The sequence below is a fragment of the Panthera leo genome, chromosome C2 (assembly GCF_018350215.1).
Source record: "Panthera leo isolate Ple1 chromosome C2, P.leo_Ple1_pat1.1, whole genome shotgun sequence".
Classification (NCBI taxonomy): domain Eukaryota; kingdom Metazoa; phylum Chordata; class Mammalia; order Carnivora; family Felidae; genus Panthera; species Panthera leo.
This window is the reverse complement of record NC_056687.1, coordinates 91,753,669-91,775,302: the sequence shown is the minus strand read 5'-3', so window position 1 is coordinate 91,775,302 and position 21,634 is coordinate 91,753,669. Positions and strand designations below refer to the sequence as shown.

Below are 21,634 nucleotides of genomic sequence, written 5' to 3'. Positions count from 1 at the left end.
AACTGAGCTGAAATCAAGAGTTGGGCGCTTAACCTACTGAGCCACCCAGTGCCCCTTTTTCCTTTCCTTTTCCTTTTCCTTTTCCTTTTCCTTTTCCTTTTCCTTCCTTTCCTTTCCTTCAAATGTTTTATTTATTTTTGGGGGAGGGAGAGAGAGAGAAAGAGAGAGAACATGAGAGAATGAGCGAGGAAGGGGCAGAGAGAGAGGGAGACAGAGGATCTGAAGCCAGTTCTGGGCTTATCGCCGAGAGCCCAATGTGCGATGTGGGATGTGGGACTTGAACTCACGAACCTTGAGATCATGAAGCTGAAGTTGGTCCCTTAACTGACTGAGCCATCCAGGTGCCCCTCCTTTTCTTCCTTCCTTCCTTCCTTCCTTCCTTCCTTCCTTCCTTCCTTCCTTCCTTCCTTCCTTTCCTTGTACCATGTTTTTCACGGGTTTTCATGTTCCATTTTATGTGTGGTCTGATGTTTGGCAATGGTAATGCTACTGTTTAGAGACAGTGCACATTAGGATTTAGACTACATGGAAGAGTCACCCATTATTCTCTATTGAAGCTTTAATTCATACAGAGTATTTGAGTGGGGATGCTTGCAAGAATAAGCAACACTATAGTTTTATTAGTTATATTATTAACATAGCTCCACATTATGTTTTGTTCCCTACTTAATTATGTTTATGCACCTTTTTTCTTTCTTTTATTTTTTTAAGTTTATTTATTTATTTTGAGAGAGAGGGCAAGTAGGAGAAGGGCAATGAGAGAGAGAGAGAGAGAGAGAGAGAGAGAATTCCAAGCAGGCTCCTCACTGTCAGCCCAGACCCTGACACGGGGCTTGAACCCATGAGCCATGAGATCATGACCTGAGCTGAAATCAAGTGTCAGATGCCCAACCAACTAAGCTACCCAGGCATCCCTCTTTTATGCACCTTTTACCTCATGCATGATCAATCATTAACTTTGCCTTTTTCACCCCTACTCCCTGTTTACTTACTGATTATAGAAACCTCATGGTGACTGGATGGTAACATTTGTCTTGAAATTATCTGACATATCTGATCATACCAGGTCCCAAATGGTATATTATTATCCAGAAGAATGTGTACCTCCAGATTGGTTCAAGCTCTCCCCCACCCTCTACCAAGGTTTCAAGAGACCCATCACCTGCCTTTCATATATTCACTTCATTCCCCAAACATATATAAGCTATCCCTAGACTCAACTGGGCAACATAACTTTGGGAACAGTCCTCTTCTTCGGGTTGGGTTGCCCATCTGATAATAATGCTTTCTTTGCTTCAGAACCTATGACTTAGACGTTGGCTTGCTGCTCGTGTGCACAGGCAAGTTTGAGTTTGTAAAACTATGTACTTGTACTTTCTACTCAGTCTCATTGTATCATTTTATTGGAAGAATTTTTTGTGTGTCTGTGGATAAAGAGCTAGAAAATAGAATGGGAAGTATCAGTAATAAAATATTTGACATCTGATTATTTTTCTTTACCCATACTACGTAACCTCCTTGGAATATTACTTAAAATAGGAAATATACATATTTCCCCCAACATTAACTATCCTCCCCCCCTGCCCCCCCGCCATAATCTTGGTTTGATTGGTTTGACTAGTACTGCAAAAATACTTATACACTAAAGGATCCTTAGGGGAAAATAAAGAGGGATACCTGGATTGCCTGAAGAGCTATTCACAGTGGTTCTTTACATTGTTGTAATATGTACTTATGCTGCTCTCTTGGATGGAATGACAAACATAGAGATGATAATTAGACCTGTGGGCTAGTCATGGCTTTGCTGCTTACAAGATGGTACAGTCAGTGATTCTCCAAAAGTATCTTTTCCCCAGTTTTGTTTTTCCTTAATCATTTGGGATTATGAACTCCTTTTTAACTCTGATGAGAATATAAAACTCCTCCCCAGAGCATGTTTACATGTACATATACATAGTTTTGCATGTTATAAAATTTGTGGGATTTGCATATGTCTTGAAGCTTGCCCATTGAAGGATCTGGTTCTTTTATCTCTAGCATGCATGACTTTAAGTATTCGTTCTAACACTAACCGTTTATTTTATCATTGGTTAATCATTTAAACTCTCTGACCCTCAATGTTTTATCTACAAAGGAGTAGATTGGATCTGATGACCTCTAAAGCCTGCTCTAGCACTAACTTCCCAAAGGTTATTGCAGTATCATAGTCTAACTTGATGAAAGCAGTGTACTTTTATTATTCCACAATTATAGAGCTCATCCTAATTAGTATTTGCTATTAATTGAACTCTTTTGCACTCGTAAATTGTTTTTAATCTGATTTAACAGATGTTTATCAAGTACTGAATAAGTACAAAGCACTGTGTAGTGCTTATAAAGTTGAGCCTTTGCCCTTAAGGATTATAAAATATAAGTTGAAAAGATGAATAATATAATGAACGATGCTTAAGATATGAAGTATGGGGGTTAAAAGTTATAATTGTCCTTTTAATATTTTTTTGAGATTGGAAAACTTTATCTATAAAGGGCCAGATAGTACATATGTGGTTTTTTGTACCATACCGACTTTGTCATAATTACCCAACTCTGCCATGGCATCACTCACAAACCTAGACGGCACCTAAATAGAGAGGTATGGCTGTATTTCAGTAGAACTTTTGTTTAGAGAAACAGGCAGCGTGCAGGACTGTAGTTTGCCCACTCCTGAAATAAAGATTATATTCATCAAGGAGCACTTTAATAGAGGCGATGCGGTATGTTATGAAGGACTGATTGGCATTTAGATGGAGCAGAAGCAGTCGGGCAAGAATTCCAGGCTGGAGAGACAACATGATCAAAGACTAAAGAATATTTTGGAAACTGTTACATCATTTCAGATGGAGAAGCAGTTTAATTCATATTATTCAGTATTGGAAAGATTTCATGAGAATTATATCCATTATCATGAGTCACAGGACCTTCAACCTTATTTTAACATTTTAAATGTTTTACTGCAACTTGTTTCAGGAAATTTGATAAAGGATGGATGACTTGGAGAGAATTGTGGGCTGTTAACTTTTGGTGAAGGTAATCAAGAAAGAAAGCTCTTTCAAAATTTTTCTATTACATGTTCTTAGATTGATGAGGGAAATATCTCTCTTAAGAGTTTATTGAGATATAATTGCGTAAAATATAATGCAATATACAGCACCTACTTAAAATGTATAATTTGATAAGTCTGAATTTACTTACGCATTGTCAAACATCACAACAGTCAGGATAGTAAATGTACCCATCATCTCCAGGCATTTGCCCATGCCTCTTTGTAATCCCCCTCTCACTTCTGGCCCCTTTCTTCACATCACCAAGTGACTACCTCTTTGTCCTCTGTCACTATATATTAGATTGTATATTCTGTAGTTTTATGTAAATGGAATCTTATTGTATGTACTCTTTTTTTTTTCTTCTTTTACCAAGGTAATTTTGAAATTCATCCACATTATAATTTGTGGTGACAGTTAAAATTCCATTCATGTCTTGGTCTTTGAGTTGTTACTAATTTTTTGCTGTCCTAAATAACACACTATGAACATTTATGTACAAATCTTTATATTGTTATATGATTTTTTTTTTGTTTTGGGTAAATACCTAAGAGTGAAATGGGTGAATATTATGCTAGGTATGTGTTTAACTTTTTAAGAAACTGCCAGACTGGTTTTCAAAGTGATTGATCATTTCACATTGCAATCAACAGTGTGTGTGATTTCTAGTCCCACCACATTCTTGGCAACACTTGGTATGGTTAGTCTTTAATATTCTAATTGGTTTGTAGTGGTGGTATCATTGTGATTTTAATGTATATTTTCCTAATGTCTAATGATGTTTAGCATATTTTCATTTGCTTATTTTCCATTTACATATCTTTTTTAGTGAAGTGTCCACATCTTTTGCCAAATTTATTGGGTACTGTATTTTCTTATTGGGTACTGTATTTTCTTGTCAGAGTTTTAAAAATTCTTTATTTCTGTATACAAGTCCATTATCAGTTATATGATTTGCAAATACTTTCTCCTAGCCTTATTCTCCTAACAGTGTCTTTTGAATAGAAGTTATTAATTTTTTTTTGTTTGTTTTGAGAGAGAGAGAAAGAGAGAATGTGTGAGCTCATATGAATGGGAGAGGAGCAGCAGGAGAAAGGGAGACTCTTAAGCAGGCTCTGTGCTCAGTGCAGAGCTCGATGTGGGTAAGCCTTGAAGTTGGGTAGTGCCATGTCAGTCTTCCAATTTTGTTCTTCCCCTTCAATATTGTGTTGGCTATTCTGGGTCTTTTGACTCTCCATATAAACATTAGAATCAGTTTGTTGATAGCCACAAAATAACTTGCTGGGATTTTGATTGGGATTGAGTTCATTCTGTAGATCAAGTAGGGAAGAACTGACATCTTGACAACACTAAGTCTTCATTTCCATGAACATGAAATTTCATTACACTTATTTCGATCTTCTTTGATCTTATTTTCATTGTGAGATGCTTTTTAAGTACAAATTTGATCTCTTTAATAGATAAAGGTCTATATATTTCTCTTGAATATATAGTTGCTCTTCTTGGGAGGTTTTCCATTTCATCTAATGATACTATTAAATTGTAAACTTTCTTTTTTGTCATTATTTTAGGTAGATGTTTATCAATCATTTTGATTTTTCTCCAAGAAACAGCTTCTGATTATATTGATATCATTATGGCTTTAGATTGCTGTTCTGAAGATTTTTGCTCTGATTATAATTAATCTGGTATAATTATGATTTATGTATTTCTCTTCAAGTTCTATCAATTTTTGCTTTATGTATGTTGACATTCCCTTATTAGATGCATAAATCTTTAGAAATGTTATGTTTTCTTGATTAATTAATCCTCTTATTATTATGAAAATCCTTCATCCCTAGTGTTATTCTTTGCTCTGAAATCAAATTTTTCTGATATTAATATAGCCATTCCAGATTTCTTGTGGTTAGTGTTAGCATGATGTATATTTATTTATCCTTCTATATTTAGCCTATTTGTTTCTTTATATTTAAAATATGTTTCATGTAAGCAGTACATCTTTGGGTTTTGCTTTTTTCTTTAAATTCAGTTTTGTAATATTTGCCTTCTTTTTTTAAAAATTTTTTTACATTTATTTATTTTTGAGAGACAGAGAGACAGAGCACAAGTGGGGAGGGGCAGAGAGAGAAGGAGACAGAATCCGAAGCAGGCTCCAGGCTCCAAGCTGTCAGCACAGAGCCTGACGCGGGGCTTGAGCTCACAAACCATGAGATCATGACCTTAGCTGAAGCTGGACGCTCAACCAACTGATCCACTCAGGCGCCCCAGTAATATTTGCCTTCTAATGTTAGTGTTTATAAACAGTTTGCTTATTGTACAGTTATTGACATGGTGAGGTTTAAGTTTATCGTCTTGCTATTTGTTTTCTATTAATTCCATCCTTATTTTGATATCCTTCTTTCCTTTGTCTTCCATCTTTTGGATTGAGTACTTTTAAAAATTATTTTATACTATCTAACTCATTGGCTTAGGATTGGCTATATTTCTTCATTTTGTTATTTTAGTGATTAGTTCAGAATTTGGAGGATTTTTTTTTAACTTATCTGAGTCTACTCTCAAATGATATTATACCACTTCATATGTAATATTAGAATATTACAGTAGTATTCTGCTATTTTTCCCTTCTGATTCTTTATGCTATTGTTGTCATATATTTTACTTACATACATTATATTCTCTACAGTACCTTCTTTTCTCTTTCCCCTTTTCTTCCTATTCCTTCCTTTTCCATCACTTCTCTTTCTTTGCATCTTCTCTTTTTGGTTCTCTTTCTTCTCAGTTTTCTTTTGCATAGTTTCCATTGCTGTGTTTTCAAATTCACCAGTTTGTTTTCCTGATTTATATAATCTGCTGATAAATTGATATGTTGTACTTTTCACATCAGGCATTATTTTTTCATCTTTATAGAATGATTTATTTGTTTTTAAGTATCTTGTAATTTTCTTCTTAACTCTTAGGGTGAGGTCTTTCCTTTTATTTTCTGAAAAAAATATATTTCCATTTTCCTCATCATTTCATTTAGGCTTTTTGTCATAGATCTTATTTTTATATATGTATCAAACATTTACATTATTTTTTCTTTAAGAACTCAGGTATCTTTTAACTAGATTATTAATATATCTTTTACCCATATATTTTGACATCCATTTTTATTCTTTTCCTTTCTCCCAGCATCTATTCATAGTTGTTTCTATAAGTAGTCCCTTCTGGTTCTCATATTTATCTACTTTTTTTTTTTTTTGACAGGAATTGACAGTTCGTTGGCAAATAAATTCTTGATTTCTTTCTGTTTGTATCCTCAGTTGACTGGTGCTATACACTTATTGCTGAAGTACATGGCAAACCATTTATTTCCCTTTCCCAAGTTCTAATAACTAATAAATTTGAATCCAACTGGATCTCCTAATAACAAATTTATTATGTTTTCTGTTGTTCCACTGATTAGTCACAAAGCTCTTTGAAGCTTGGGAACATGTGATTAAATAACAAACAACAAATGAGGACTGTAGAAACTCAGATATCATTATGGCTGATAGTGGTTTTAAATGCCTTCGTAAAGAAGATTAAATTGAGCAGTTTAAACATTTAAGTAATAAGGAATAAATGAGAATGACAGTAAATGCTGGCTGTGTGATAACTTAATATTATATGAGAGAGCATCTATAAGAGTGAATTGATTATCCATTTGACTAAGTTCTTCAGAGATAATTTTTAGCATTACATTTACCTAATGCTTCCCATTAACAAAAGAAGAATAGTTCTTAAAGTAAATGTTAAAATTTTAAATAGTGTTTTAATGGACTAAGACCAACATTTTCTTCTGGAGAAAGTAATCTTTACAATTAGAATGTAGTTAATAGAAAACTATGATTTAATTTGCAAATCATTAATTGTGTACATTAGCATTCATTCAATGAATACTTTTGAATATATCTACATAGGATATGAATTGGTCTGTTTGGCACGTACAGCATTTGAAACAATATTTAAATTAGTGGCTCACATTTAAAAATCAGGAGGTTTCATATATAGCCCTGACTTTCTGGAATTTTTTTAATAAAAAGAACCACATGATTTCACCACACTAGTTTGCCTTCTATCAATGAACAGTTGGCTGGAACAGCATAGCAGCTGCCCACTTCGAGTAGGCACTTCTTACAGCACCATATTTCTTACTCATTTATGTTGTCTTCTTGGCCATTATGGCCATTTGAAACTATGATTCTTGATGTCCTGTGTGTATGATACTCTGAGAGATACATGATGGATATTTCCAATAATGATATTAGAGGAGATAAATGTCATGCAAGGAAAAAAATGATAAGCTACATAAGAAAGGCTATTATTTTAACCATCACAGAATATTAGATTCCCAAACAGTTATGCTAAGCAGCCATTTTCTTTTCCATATTTATGAACAGTTGTGCACAGCCTTACTTATCCATAAACTATGTACAAAATCTGAACCTGCCCATGTAAGAATGTTGGAGAAAGAACAATAATATGAAGAATGGGAAAGTAAAAGGTGTGATGTGTATCTTTTTCTTTTTTTACTAAGTGTTCCAAAATGCTGTTCATAGACTGATAGACTAAGATTTTCCTTTAATCCTTTTTTTTTTTTACTCAACTATTTAACAGTTAATCAGTTATTACCACTGAAACTTTTAGGTACTTACAGTGGACATCAAGTATTTTCTCCACGTAATGCCTCTTCCCTCATTTTCTGAGTAAGTCATCACTCCAAAAAATGTACACACATATGAATACCTCACTTTATCTATGAGGCCTGAACAAGAGCTACCACCTTCTATGCTCAACTTTCATCCACAGTTGTTAATTCAGTGATCTAAGCTGGGCCAGTAAGAGATTTTTTTCACGTATTTTAAAATTTTTTTAATGTTTATTTCAGAGAGAGAGAGAGAGAGAGAGAGAGAGAGAGAACATGTGTGCAGGAGAGGGGCAGAGAGAGAGAGAGGGAGGGAGGGAGAGAGGGATTCTCAAGCAGGTTCTGTCCTGGTTAGCACAGAGCCTGATGTGGGGCTTGATCTCATCAAGGGCCGTATCTCATGAACTGTGAGATCATGACCTGAGCCAAAATCCAGTCTGATGCTTAGCTTACTGATCCATGCAAGTGCCCTCCCTATTTTTTAAACAGATGCAGGGATAAGGGTGAATTTTGTAGAATACTCCTTTTCTCTCTGGTCCTGAAGGTTAGAGAATGGAAACTGAGAAGGTGCTAGTGCTGTCTCTGAGGAGGTAGGCAAGTTCAGTCTGTAATGGGGGGGGGGGGGGGGCAGAGCCAACCCAAAGGAGATACACAGCAACATAGTAGATAGTCCTGTCAATATCTGTCATTTGGAGGCCAGCCCTATCATTTATTCTTCATAGTTTGTTTACATGTACCAAAAGCAATTCCCCCTTTAAGCTAGATGGAACACATGCCATTTACAGCCAAGATATTTCTGATTAACACACCACTATATTGTTTCAACTTTAATAATAGTTTAATCTAACAATTATTTTTTAGTGCCCACAATTTCAAAGAATCTGCTAAGTGTTTATGGAATTCAGAGAAGAATAATATATAGGTTTTGCTTTCATTGAAGTCTAGAAAGAGAGAATAGGAAAATCCATAAAACTAGAATAATTTAGAGTCATATGAGCCATACAAGAAAAATGTAATTAAAAGAGGAATCAATCATTATAATCATTATCTTGAGGGAATTGGTTTTCAGGGATATTTCTTATACAATGTGACATTTGAGGTGGATTGGATCTTTTTCTTTCTTTCTTTCTTTCTTTCTTTCTTTCTTTCTTTCTTTCTCTCTCTCTCTCTCTCTCTCTCTCTCTCAGAGAGTGTGAGTGGGGGAGAAGGGCAGAGGGTGAGATAGATTTATTTTTTATAAATTTAAATCCAAGTTAGTTAACATATAGTGTAGTAATTGTTTCAGGAGTAGAATTTAGTGATTCATTACTTACATGTAACACCCAGTGCTCATCCCAACAATTGCCCTCCTTAATGCCCATCACCCACTTATTTAGCCCATGCCCCCACTTAACTCCCCTCCAGCAACTCTGTTTGTTCTCTGTGTTTAGGAGAAAGAGAGAGAGAGAGAGACAGAGAGAGAGAGAGACAGAGAGAGATAGAGAGACAGAGAGACAAAGAGAGAAAGAGAAAGAAAATGAGAATCTTAGGCAGGCTCCACGCTCAGCATGGACCCTGACCTGGGCTTGATTCCATGACCCTGAGATCATGACCTGAGCTGAAATCAAGAGTTGGAAGCTCAACTGACTGAGCCACCCAGGTGCCCTGAGGTGGATTTGATTTCTGTGGGAGGACATGAGGAGGCATTTCATGCCAAGGAAAAGAATGAATAAATGCATTGAGTTTGGAAGCATGGAACATTTTTCAATGATAGTAAATGATACAGTTTGGCTGTAGGCGGCTAAGATGTTTAGGCTGGATGGGGAAGACATGGCTATGTTATAGAGGCCTGGCATGTGGAGGTCAGTTTGCTATATTTGATGAACATGAGGGGAGATTATTGAATATTTTTTAGAGTAGATGTGCCTTGATTAAAGCTGCATTTCAGGATTAGTTTTGTAGTACTGAATCACCTAGATTTATGTAAGGCGAACCAACAGGAAACTTTGGTAAATATGACAATTATCAAGTCTTGGAGTGATGATGACCTGAAATATATTCTGTGAGTGTGGAATGGAAAGGAGATGGATGTCAGGTAGAAATGACATGTTGGGTGAAGAAATCAGAGAAAGCTCAAGACATTTCTAATACCGGTGATTAGTTTGGTGGTAACACTAATAACCAATGAAGATTTGAAACCCTATTAACCTCTAATCTTTAGCATCCAAGTCATATACAACTTATATATTACTTTAAGTAAAGGGCTAAGCTGATGCAGTTTTTCTTTGTCTTTACCTGTATAATCAGAAGACCAAATAATTTGGAGTCAGCTTAATCTGGTTTTAAATCTAGACTTAACTGTTTTGTAGCTCTGAGACTTAGATAAGATACTTAACTTTTTAAAATCTCAATATTGTTATCTCTAATATGAATATAATAGGGTTAACCTCTTATGGATACTCATGAGAATTAGGCAAGATAATACATGTAAAAACAACAGAGAGTGTGCCTGGGATATAGCAAGGATTCAGTAAATGCTTCCTTATTGTAGGCATTGATGTGCTATGTCTACAAATCCATAAGCCATTCCTTACTAAGGATGCAGTGTGAAAAGCCTCTTTTTAAACAAAAAGTGGAAATTGTTTTCAATTTCTATCTAGGGTTATCTGGGGTAAATTCCTAGTCTATTTTTTTTTTTTTTTTTTTTTACAATTCCATGACATTCCCCAAACTTTTGCATATTTGCCTTGTATGCATAACTTGGTTTCCACCTTCATTTCTTGATTCATATCCTCCATTGGATCTAAACCCTATTCTGAATCAGGCTACTAAGGAATTGGTTTCTATATCCTGTTTAGTTCCTGTTATTCACGCTCACAGATGCTCCACCTTATCCTGTGAGGCTGCTCCTCATATATCTTCAAAGTAGATCAATTACATAAAATATTTCCATAGCCAACTACTTGACTTTAGTCATTATTATGGCTTATAAACACTTGATATCATTGCCTACCTGTGTGATTTCAGCTTTTTCATCTCCTAGCCTGTTATCACTTCTGTTACTTATATTGATGTGGATAAAGTCAGTGTTTCATTGACACACTCTGCCTGTCATCTGGATGTTAGCTAGCCATTTTTCCACTTCATTGATGGTTACCGGCTAAATCTCAGATTATTATTTTGAAAATTTTCAGGTGACCTTGTCGCTTAAATTTTGTGTTATTAAACTCAATTTTATAGTCCATTGTTTTTTGACAAGAGTACCAAAACAGTTGAGTGAAGAAAGAAGAATTCTTTTCAAGAAATAGTGCTAAGACAACTGGATATGCTCATACAAAGAATGAAGTTAGATAGCTGTACTTCACACCATACACAAAAATTAATTTAAAATGGATCAGATGCCTAAATGTAAGAGCTAAAACTATAGAACTCTTAGAAAAAAATTATGAAGAAATCTTAATGACCTTGGTCTTTGCAGTATTTTTGAGATATGACTCCAAAAGCACAAACAACAAAAGGAAGAATAGATAAATTAGATTTATCAACATTTAAAGCTTTTGTGCTAGAAATTATATTATCATAAACTTGAAAAAAATGATCCATATTATGGGAGAAAATGTTTTCAAATTACATATCTGATATGGGATTTATATCTAGAATATATAAGTAATTCCTACAACTCGGTACTAAAAAGACAAATAATCCAATTAAAAATGCATAAAGAATCTGAATAGATATTTTACCAAAAAGGTTATACAAGTGGTAAATAAGCATATGAAAAGCATCATTACACATTGGGAAAATGCAGTTCAAAATCACAGTAACATACCACTTTATACCCACTAAGATGACTGTAATTAAAAAGTCAGATAAACAATGTGTTGGTGAGGTTGTAGAGAAATTGGAACCCTCATAGGTTGATGAGGGGAATGCAAATGGGTGCAGTGGTTTTGGAAAACAGTTTAGTAGTTCCTTAAATTATTCAGCATAGAAGTTCCATATGACCTAGAAATTCCACTGCTAGCTATATTTCTAAGCAAAATGAAAACCTGTATTCATCTACACAAAGACTTATACATGAATGTTCATAGCAGCATTATTCATAATAGCCTAAAAGTACAAACAACCCAGTTGTTCATCAGCTGATGAATGGGTAAATAAAATCTTGTGTATTGGAATATTATCTGGCAATAAAAGTGAAGTATTGATATATTCTACTACATGGATGAACCTTGAAAACATTACAGTAAGTCAAAGAAGCCAATCGCAAAAGACCACGTACTGTGTGATTCCTTTTATTGAAATGTCCAGAATTGGTAAATCTCCATAGAGACAGAAAGTAGATTTTTGGTTTCTTAGTGTTGGGAGAGGAGGGAATGGGATGAAAATGAGTATGAGTTTCTTCGGGGAAGGATGAAAATGTTCTAAAATTAACTATTGTGATTGTTGTACAACTCTGTGAATTTGCTAAAATCCATTGAATCATACACTTCAAATGGTTGAATTTTATTTATGTGAATTGTATCTTGATGAAATTAAAAAAAAATCAAGAACCCTTGGTTTCAAGTTTGGAGGAAAGTGATAGTGTATAATTTTCAAAACATGGGGAGAGTATAGAGGTGGGAAACTTAGATGAATTGAAAACATTTGAATGAATTGAATAAGTAAGGCGGGGGATGCAGCTTCTATCCCACAGGTGGGAAGAGCCTTTCTGTTTGGAGAATGCACCCTTGAGAACCTTTGTTTGAGTATCTCAGTGAGTGAAATAGGAGTTGGGTTTTTATTTCATGATTAGCAAAATAAGCTGGCCAGTTAATCTCTTCATACTCCTGCTTATAAAATAGTGTGACCTCCAATCTTTTTTTTTTTTGGCCACCTCCAATCTTAATTAAAATTTGCAATGGGATTTGTATTCTGAAAGGAAAAGGAGAGCTATGTACTTCAAAAGTATTTTATAGGTATGTAAAGTACTTATATTTTCTAGGGCTATTGTCAGCAAGAATGAGTAAACCATTCTCTGGGAGCACTTAGCCATAAGAAGTGAATCAACCATATAAGAACATTTGAGACACTATCTTGTAAGAAATTACTTGTAGAATGGGGTATTGCTTAAATGGAAGAATTACTTTATCAATTTTGAGTGATTGGTGTACTCTTAGAAAGTACATTATGAACTTTCGATCACCATAACACGCCTTAATATTGCTGGTGTTCTTTTTTCAACCCTGTATCATTTTTCACCATTATATCAATTACCTGAATCTTATAACTGTAGACCATGATTATATAGCCATCTGCACCATGCTCTACTATGCTCTATAGTACCTTTTTGACTATACAACAGCAGCAGTCTGAGCAAAATTTGTGACTCTTAGAGGGTTAGAAGGTTCAGGTAGTCAAAGAACCCTTTTAGACTTAGCCTGTTCATTAACATAGTTATTTAAAAAAGAACCCAAACATGCATTTTATACTCTTAAATGTTTCATATATATGGCACTCTTTAAATAATTTATCATTATCATTGTCAAGTGTGGAATATTAACAGAATTGCTTTTCAATGTCAGCTCACTTGTTCTTCTCCAATATCTATATTAAGTTTAAATAAATAATGCCAATTATACATAGCTGGTATCCTCAAGAATTCATCTCAGCTGGTAATTTTACATAGATGTCCCTTCTGAAGGATTCTTTGTGTCTTAAACAAGCTTCTGAGATATTGGCATGTTTTTTTTTTCTTCCAGCATTGATGTTGTTTCAAATTGTCCTAACATACCCTATAGTCTTTGTTGTAATAGTCCATGATTATTTCTCAAAGGGAATGTTTATATGAATCATTCTCTTCCAACACGTTTTCCTGAAACTTTTGATCATTATGCTCTGTATCAAATTTAGAAAAGCACTTTTATCAGGAGACATGAATTCTCTTTCAAATGCATGTTTCTTTCTCCTGTGTCAAGAAAGACCATTTCATTCTTGATTCTGTTCTCATGTGGTGTATTTAAAATATGGATATGGTGATGTATACCTTTTTTAATTTACTAGTTCAGAATATGTGGACACCATTTAGTAAGTGAATAACTAGATGCTTTGAATTTTATCATAGAATCTATGAGCATCCAAGGGAATTTTCATAAATTAATAACTTAAGTCCTATAGCCTATTGTGATTAGTTCTAATTTTCTAGGACTAATTTTCAAGAAAATAAAGACTGCTGGAATATTCAACCTTAATAATTTTGGAGTCACATAAGGCACTGTTATGAGGGATACCTACCATAGGTATTTTTTTTGTGCTGAAAGCAACATTCATGTGCATTTACAAATCCAAAAACAGTCTATCCTCAGAGAATGGATGAAATTTGTCCAAGAAGTTTGGAAGGTTCATGGTTTTCAGCTGTGCAAACATTTCCAAACTCAACTGAATTTATATTAATCTCTTCATTTAAATAAATGTTCTTGTACTATTTCTAGTCTACCTTCAACCCGCCAATTGCTGTAGCAAAATAAGACAAGATAGAATCAGAGTCTTTGGTCTTGTGGAGTTGCAGAGGGATTCAGTCCAACCACTTCCTTTTCCAGGTGAAGAATTAAAGTATGCATTATTTAAGTACTAAATACAGGGAAAATTCAATGGGTAATGGCTGAGCCAGGACTAAAATCAGTCCATTTGTTCTTTTTTTCTACTGTTCTACTGTCAAAGTTCTACTGTTGACTTTGCTGTAACAATTGAGTTTCAAAAGCGTAGTTAGAGACTTTAGGGACTTTTCCTTAATATAATGCTTTAAAGGTAATAGAAAAAACTTTGAAAAATATGGCTCGTTTTTTCGAAACATTTTGAAAAGACCCCAAAACATAACCGTAGCACAACTTTTTTTTTATGTTTGAGGAGGGATGTTATAGGCTGAATTGTGGCCCCCACAAAAAATCATGTTGAAATTCTAGCCCCCAGTACCATAGAACATGTCATTATTTGGTGATAGCATCTTTACAGAGATGATTAGGTTAAAATGGGGTCATTAGGGTGGGCCCTAATCCAATATCACTGGCATCCTTATAAATTTGGACATAGACATGGACAGAAGGAAGACCATGTGAAGACACAAAGAGAAGATAGCCATCTGTAAGCCAAGATGAGAGGCTTTAGACAACTGTAAAGTTAAAATAATATTCTTGTGGGGTGCCTGGGTGGCTCAGTCAGTTGAGCATCCGACTTTGGCTCAGGTCATGATCTCACGGTTCGTGGGTTCGAGCCCTGCATCGGGTTCTGTGCTGCCAGCTCAGAGCCTGGAGCCTGTTTTGGATTCTGTGTCTCCCTCTCTCTCTGCCCCTCCCTCGCTCATACTCTGTCTCTCTCTGTCTCAAAAGTAAATAAACATTAAAAAAAAAATTAAAATAACATTCTTGTAATTGTTTTCAACAAACGACTTTGGAAAAAAAGGCTTTTCCCACTGGGTGAGATCTGATTTAGGTCAAATATAGAGAAACTTGAAATGAGTCTTCTAGGAACCATAAAATAGGTCATATCATGACATTTCTTTGGGAATGAGAGTTTGAAGATGCTCCAGACCCATACTGCTTTTTTTTTTTTAGAGGTGCCCTGTCTTCTAGTATTCACCACAAATACGTGTGCTTAGTTTTCAACTAATGGGGGAAAGGAGTAGGGCAAATTCAAATTCCTCAAAGATCACTGTTTTTACTGAGATCAGTTATTTTTCTTGAATAAACATTCACAAGAATGCTGCAAGCCTTTGGTATTTTGAGTTTTGAAAAAGTTGATTCTAACAATTTTGCCAGTTCTCTTGTTGGTTTTATGTAGGAGAGGCTTTTGGAGGTTCTCACTCTGATTTTCACTGTTGTCACCCCATTTCATGAATTTTATCTAACATGTATTTATTATTTTTTAATACAATATGTTTCCTGATTTTCCTTGTTATTCCTCCATTGGCCCATGGGGATGTTGGAAGTGTGCATATTTGGGGATTCTAGATATCTTTTTGGTACTGATATTTAATTGACTTTCATTTTGTTCAGGTAATATATTTTACTTCAGTATGTATATTTCATAAAATATTGTTTTAAATGTGCTGATAGAAATATGGATAAAATGCTAGATTGGAAAGCAAATAACTGACTTCCTGTGGGGGAGACAGGTAAGGTTCTTTTTGCAGCCTTTGCCTAAGCCATGAAGGAAGGATAGCGTCTAAGCCTCATGGAAAAAGTGTCAGAGAGTGTTTTACAGAGCGGGTACAGTATATGCTAAAAGTTAAGAGAATAAAGAAAATAGGCTGACATGAAGAACCTTGACAAGGTCTCTAAGCAGGATGTTTAAAAGAGCCTGTAGGAGATGTTACGGGTTGCCGCACAAGAGAATGGAAAGAACACCAAGCTTTAATTACCTTTAATTTTAAGGTAAAAATCTGAGTTTACTTGAATGCAGTAGGAGGCCACTAATAGGTTTCAGGCAAGAGTAAAAATGATTAAATTTGCTTTTTAGAAAATGAATTCTGATGTCATTGAAGGAATAACTAGAATGGGAACAATTAAAGGTAGCAAGAATTGTGAGTTCTGGCTCATGCTGATGAGGGCCTATAAGAAAGCATTGGCCATGGAAAAAGGAAGTTGTGAATTTGATAGATAAGATATATTTGGGTATCCTTATTCAGTAGATGTTTTAGGTAAGAGAAAAGTTTAGTAAACTTTTTGGACTGGGGACTAGATAATATGCTTCTAATCACAGTAGTTAATAGGGAAAGAAGCAGGTTTTGCAGAGGAAAACACTTTATTTATATTTGAGATGGAGAATTTACTTTGTACAAAACCATATTTAGTCCAGTGGCAGCTTGCCCACATTAGCAATATGTTATTAGACCCCAAAGACCACTGTCAAACCATCTGAAAGTGAATCTAATGATGTTAATTAATTTGATGAGAGATTCTTATTAGCCAAAATATCTTACTAGAGAGATTTCATCTATATATCTATATCTAGGTCTAGATCTAGATATCAGCAACACTGAGAGAAAGTCTTGTAAATTTATCGAACTTGTAAAGCCCTGGCTTCTGTTTGTAAAATCAGAGGTATTTTGGAATAACTGAAGCATTGATGAATATGTATGGAGTTGCTTAAGGAAAGCTAATTAAAAAAAAATAGCCTTAGTGTATTCATAAGGGAAGCAATTCTTTTTTTTTTATTTTTTTATTTTTTTATTTTTTTTATTTTATTTTATTTTTTAATATATGAAATTTACTGTCAAATTGGTTTCCATACAACACCCAGTGCTCATCCCAAAAGGTGCCCTCCTCAATACCCATCACCCACCCTGCCCTCCCTCCCACCCTGCCCTCCCTCCCACTCCCCATCAACCCTCAGTTTGTTCTCAGTTTTTAACAGTCTCTTATGCTTTGGCTCTCTCCCACTCTAACCTCTTTTTTTTTTTTTTTTTTTTCCTTCCCCTCCCCCATGGGTTTCTGTTATGTTTCTCAGGATCCACATAAGAGTGAAACCATATGGTATCTGTCTTTCTCTGTATGGCTTATTTCACTTAGCATCACACTCTCCAGTTCCATCCATGTTGCTACAAAAGGCCATATTTCATTCTTTCTCATTGCCACGTAGTATTCCATTGTGTATATAAACCACAATTTCTTTATCCATTCATCAGTTGATGGACATTTAGGCTCTTTCCATAATTTGGCTATTGTTGAGAGTGCCGCTATAAACATTGGGGTACAGGTGCCCCTATGCATCAGTACTCCTGTATCCCTTGGATAAATTCCTAGCAGTGCTATTGCTGGGTCATAGGGTAGGTCTATTTTTAATTTTCTGAGGAACCTCCACACTGCTTTCCAGAGCGGCTGCACCAATTTGCATTCCCACCAACAGTGCAAGAGGGTTCCTGTTTCTCCACATCCTCTCCAGCATCTATAGTCTCCTGATTTCTTCATTTTGGCCACTCTGACTGGTGTGAGGTGGTATCTGAGTGTGGTTTTGATTTGTATTTCCCTGATAAGGAGCGACGTTGAACATCTTTTCATGTGCCTGTTGGCCATCCGGATGTCTTCTTTAGAGAAGTGTCTATTCATGTTTTCTGCCCATTTCTTCACTGGGTTATTTGTTTTTCGGGTGTGGAGTTTGATGAGCTCTTTATAGATTTTGGATACTAGCCCTTTGTCCGATGTGTCATTTGCAAATATCTTTTCCCATTCCGTTGGTTGCCTTTTAGTTTTGTTGGTTGTTTCCTTTGCTGTGCAGAAGCTTTTTATCTTCATAAGGTCCCAGTAATTCACTTTTGCTTTTAATTCTAAGGGAAGCAATTCTTGAGCAAGAATTCTTCCTCCTTTGGTAATGGTCAGGGTGACCATTTGTCAGATGGTTTACACATCAGTTCAATTCAGTTCAGCAAACATTTGCTGAGCATCAACTATACACAAGGCAGTATAAGTTACTGCATAGCTCTGCCCTTGAACACTTATATTCTCAAACCTTTTTGTATCCTCTAATTTCTTCCTTTAGTGTTCTGACAGACTACCTTTGGTTTCTGAGATGCCAGTAGGGCATGAGCAGCTACTTGTGTCAGATATTGATTCACTTGCAAGGGCTGCCAGAACACAAATATCACACAGGTTATGTTTGGCACTTTGACAAGGAAGGGCAGTATAAATGGACTCTTGGAGAGTTTATTGAGTGATTACACAGGGTGTATTGAATATTTTTGAAAATCTCAGATTAGGGATTGCAGCTGTCTGTCTTTTTCTGCTGCAGTTAAGATTTTTAATACTTAATACTTGGTGTGTTAGCAAAAACAAATAGCTGGGACTCAAGAAATCTTGTCTCTGATTTAGTACTAGTGAGTTGTGAGTATCAGTGGAACTGTTTCCCCATCCATTAAATGAAATGATTCAACTAGATAAATGGTTCTTCTGCATGTGTACACAGATCTTTGTATATAATTTCAAGAGGTTCATAGAATCACTGAAGTGTAACCATGACCTACTGATTTGGACACTGTTACTATGTGACCTTTTAGAGCCTTTCCAGCTCTAACATTTTCTGATTGTATGATGTTTGTGCTCTTGAACTCCAGTGATTCTTCCTTTTGGTTCAGCAGCTGCTGGCAGGAAGAGGGGGCACCTCTGGCTCTTTTAGGGTGGCTAATGAACAGTCAGCAGGCAAGCTGCACTGATTGTTCCATAACCTCATTAGATATCCCTCAGTATTTCTCAGCTCATTCTATGTACATACTGTCTCTACTGCCTGAAATTTTCTCATTTGATATACTATGAACATATTGGACACTCTTAGAACACTAAATATGCCAAGGAGAAAATGTAACTTCCATTAGCACTTTGGCTCCCTCAGTGTTGATGTTAGATGTTGATAATATTTGACTCATTTCTTGGCTATTTGCATGATCATAAAACTGTAAAGATTTATTTTTCCTTTGCCTAGATCGTGGGATAGAGAATTCTCTCCTAATGTTAAAGGCATGTATTCATTGATGCCAGCTGATGTTATATATGTGAGAGTGTGTGTGTGTATATACATATACATATGTAAATGTGTGTGTATGTGTATATATATATATATACGTATATATATACGTATATATATACGTATATATATATATACATATATGTATATATATATATACGTATATATATTCCAACACATGCATGTATTAGAAGTGGGTAAAGGAAAGGATTATTTGGCCATCTATATATGTAGACGGGATCTGTTCAATATTCAAGGTTGGAATTATTGATCTTTTAGATATCCTCAGTTAAAGCAGTGATAAATTCTAGTTTTTATCTCAGCTTATTCCTATCCTTGACCTTGATGAGATTAGCTATAGTGTTGTTATTCTGATGGATACTACAATAATAGAATATTTAAATAACATGGAACCCAAATCGTGTTAGAATACTTCCATTACTATTCTTCTTTACCTTCATAAGTTCCACAATTCTTGTGGAACTCCTCAAGGTCTATAATACTACAAGAAGTTAAGCATGAATCTATTGGTAGTAAGATTTAGACTGAATATATTCTTTAAAGAATAAATTCATCCTAAGTAATTAAAATAATAAGGCCAGCATACAGATGCATTCTCTGTCCTAGCTCCATTATATATCTGTTCCATTACTTGCATATGAATAAAAAAGTGAATTATTTATTAAAGCTATTACTAAAAACCTTTACCTTTATATTCTTATCTAGAATCTTTTCTTAACATTTTATCCATTATTTTGCCAAAATATTTTAATATTTTGGAAGTACGGGTGATATGCACACAGGTACTACCTTTCAGAGTCATCCCTTCTCTTTTAAAGGAACATGTCAGTAGGTACTAAAAGGTACTAAAAGGAAGAGATTTATTTTTGTAACTGAATTATCATGTTATCTTAATGTTACTATTTACATATGGTTTAGAAGTTTCTTCCTTTGCAAAGCTTTCCCTCCCCTAGCCTGCATTGTATTTATTGTCCCCAGCCAGTTAGGTATGCCTCTTCCTTGCTCACATTATGCCATAAACACACTTCTGCATATCTTTAATATTGCACTTGCCACATCTTTTGAACATTAGCTTCAAAAATTCCTATCTTCCCCACTAGACCATGACCTTCTTGATGGTGGAAACTCATTTTTATTTACTGTATTTTATTACCTAGCACAGACTGTAACACTCAGTAAGTATTTTTCTAGTGAATAAATGATAGTTTCACCCCTTGCTGATTGCTTGTGATGATTATGAAAATTAGAGGACTTTGGATAAAATAAGTGACCATGTATTGAATATCTAACATTTTTTGGTGCTGGAGTCTTTTATATCAACAACTGAAAGATGAACCTGGCAAATAGTATCTTTGGAATGAAAATGAACATTTCAATGTACACATGTTTAATGGTTCAAGTGAAAATCAGTGAATCCTAACATTTTAGAGGCCTTATTTCTTTTTTATGTTTTTAGAGCTTTATTTTTACCTTTATTGAGCTATGAGTGACATACAATAAGGTACATATAAAGTATGCAGTTTGTGAATTCTGACATTTTAACATACCAGTGAAATCATAACCACATTATAGTGAACATAGCCATCAGGCCCAAAAGTTTCCTCAGGCCTGTTTGTAGTTCCTCCTGTTCCTGCCCCTGCCTTTATTTCCCGGGCAACCACTGATATGCTTTCTGTTATTATATATTGGTTTTCATTTTCCATAATTTTGTGTAAATGGATAATATCGTATGTGCTGTTTTGTGTTTCCTGAAGTATAGTTTTGAGATAACACTTGTATTGTTGTGTATATTAATAGTTTATTTTCTTTGAAGAAACATTCTATTATATGAACATGATACAATTTGTTTATTTCCCTGTTGATAAACATTTAAGATCTTCTAGTTTTTGGCTCTTATAAATAAAGCTACTATGGACATTCACATACAAGATTATTTCTGGGCTTCTGCTTTTATTTCTCTTGGGGAAATATCTAGGAGTGGAATGGCTGGGCTATATGGTAGGTCTGTGTATAAGTTTTTAAGAAACTGCGAAACTGTTTTCCAAAGTAGTTGTATCATTTACATTCCAGTCAGCAATATATGAGATTTTCAGGTTCTCCTCAGTTTTGTTGCCACTTTCCATGGCCAGGCTTTCTAATTTTAGCCATTCTTAGAGAAGTATAATTGTATATCTTTGTGGTTTTAATGTTCATTTCTCTTATGACTAATGATGTTAAGTATCTTTTCATTTGCTTATTGTGATCCATTTATATTTCTTGATAATGTGTTTGTTTTAATCTTTGGCCAAATTTTCAATTAAGAGTTCTTTATACATTTTAGATACAAATTCTTTCTCATATAGGTGTCTTGCAAATATATTTTCCTAGTCTGTGGCTTGTCTTTTCATTCTTCTTAACG

At 34.9% G+C, this 21,634-nt stretch overlaps 1 protein-coding gene across 14 annotated transcripts in view; it reads left to right on the top strand.

Moving 5' to 3' along the window:
- NAALADL2 (N-acetylated alpha-linked acidic dipeptidase like 2) overlaps positions 1 to 21,634 on the top strand; it is a 1,343,235-nt gene that overhangs the window by 33,898 nt on the left and 1,287,703 nt on the right. For 6 of the 14 annotated variants that reach the window (XM_042954989.1, XM_042954982.1, XM_042954984.1 and 3 more), the window contains one exon: positions 3,007 to 3,066. The exons of the other annotated variants lie outside the window; for them this stretch is intronic. The gene's annotated coding sequence lies outside the window, so the exon portion shown is untranslated. The remainder of the gene's footprint in view (positions 1 to 3,006; positions 3,067 to 21,634) is intronic. 14 annotated transcript variants of the gene reach the window in all.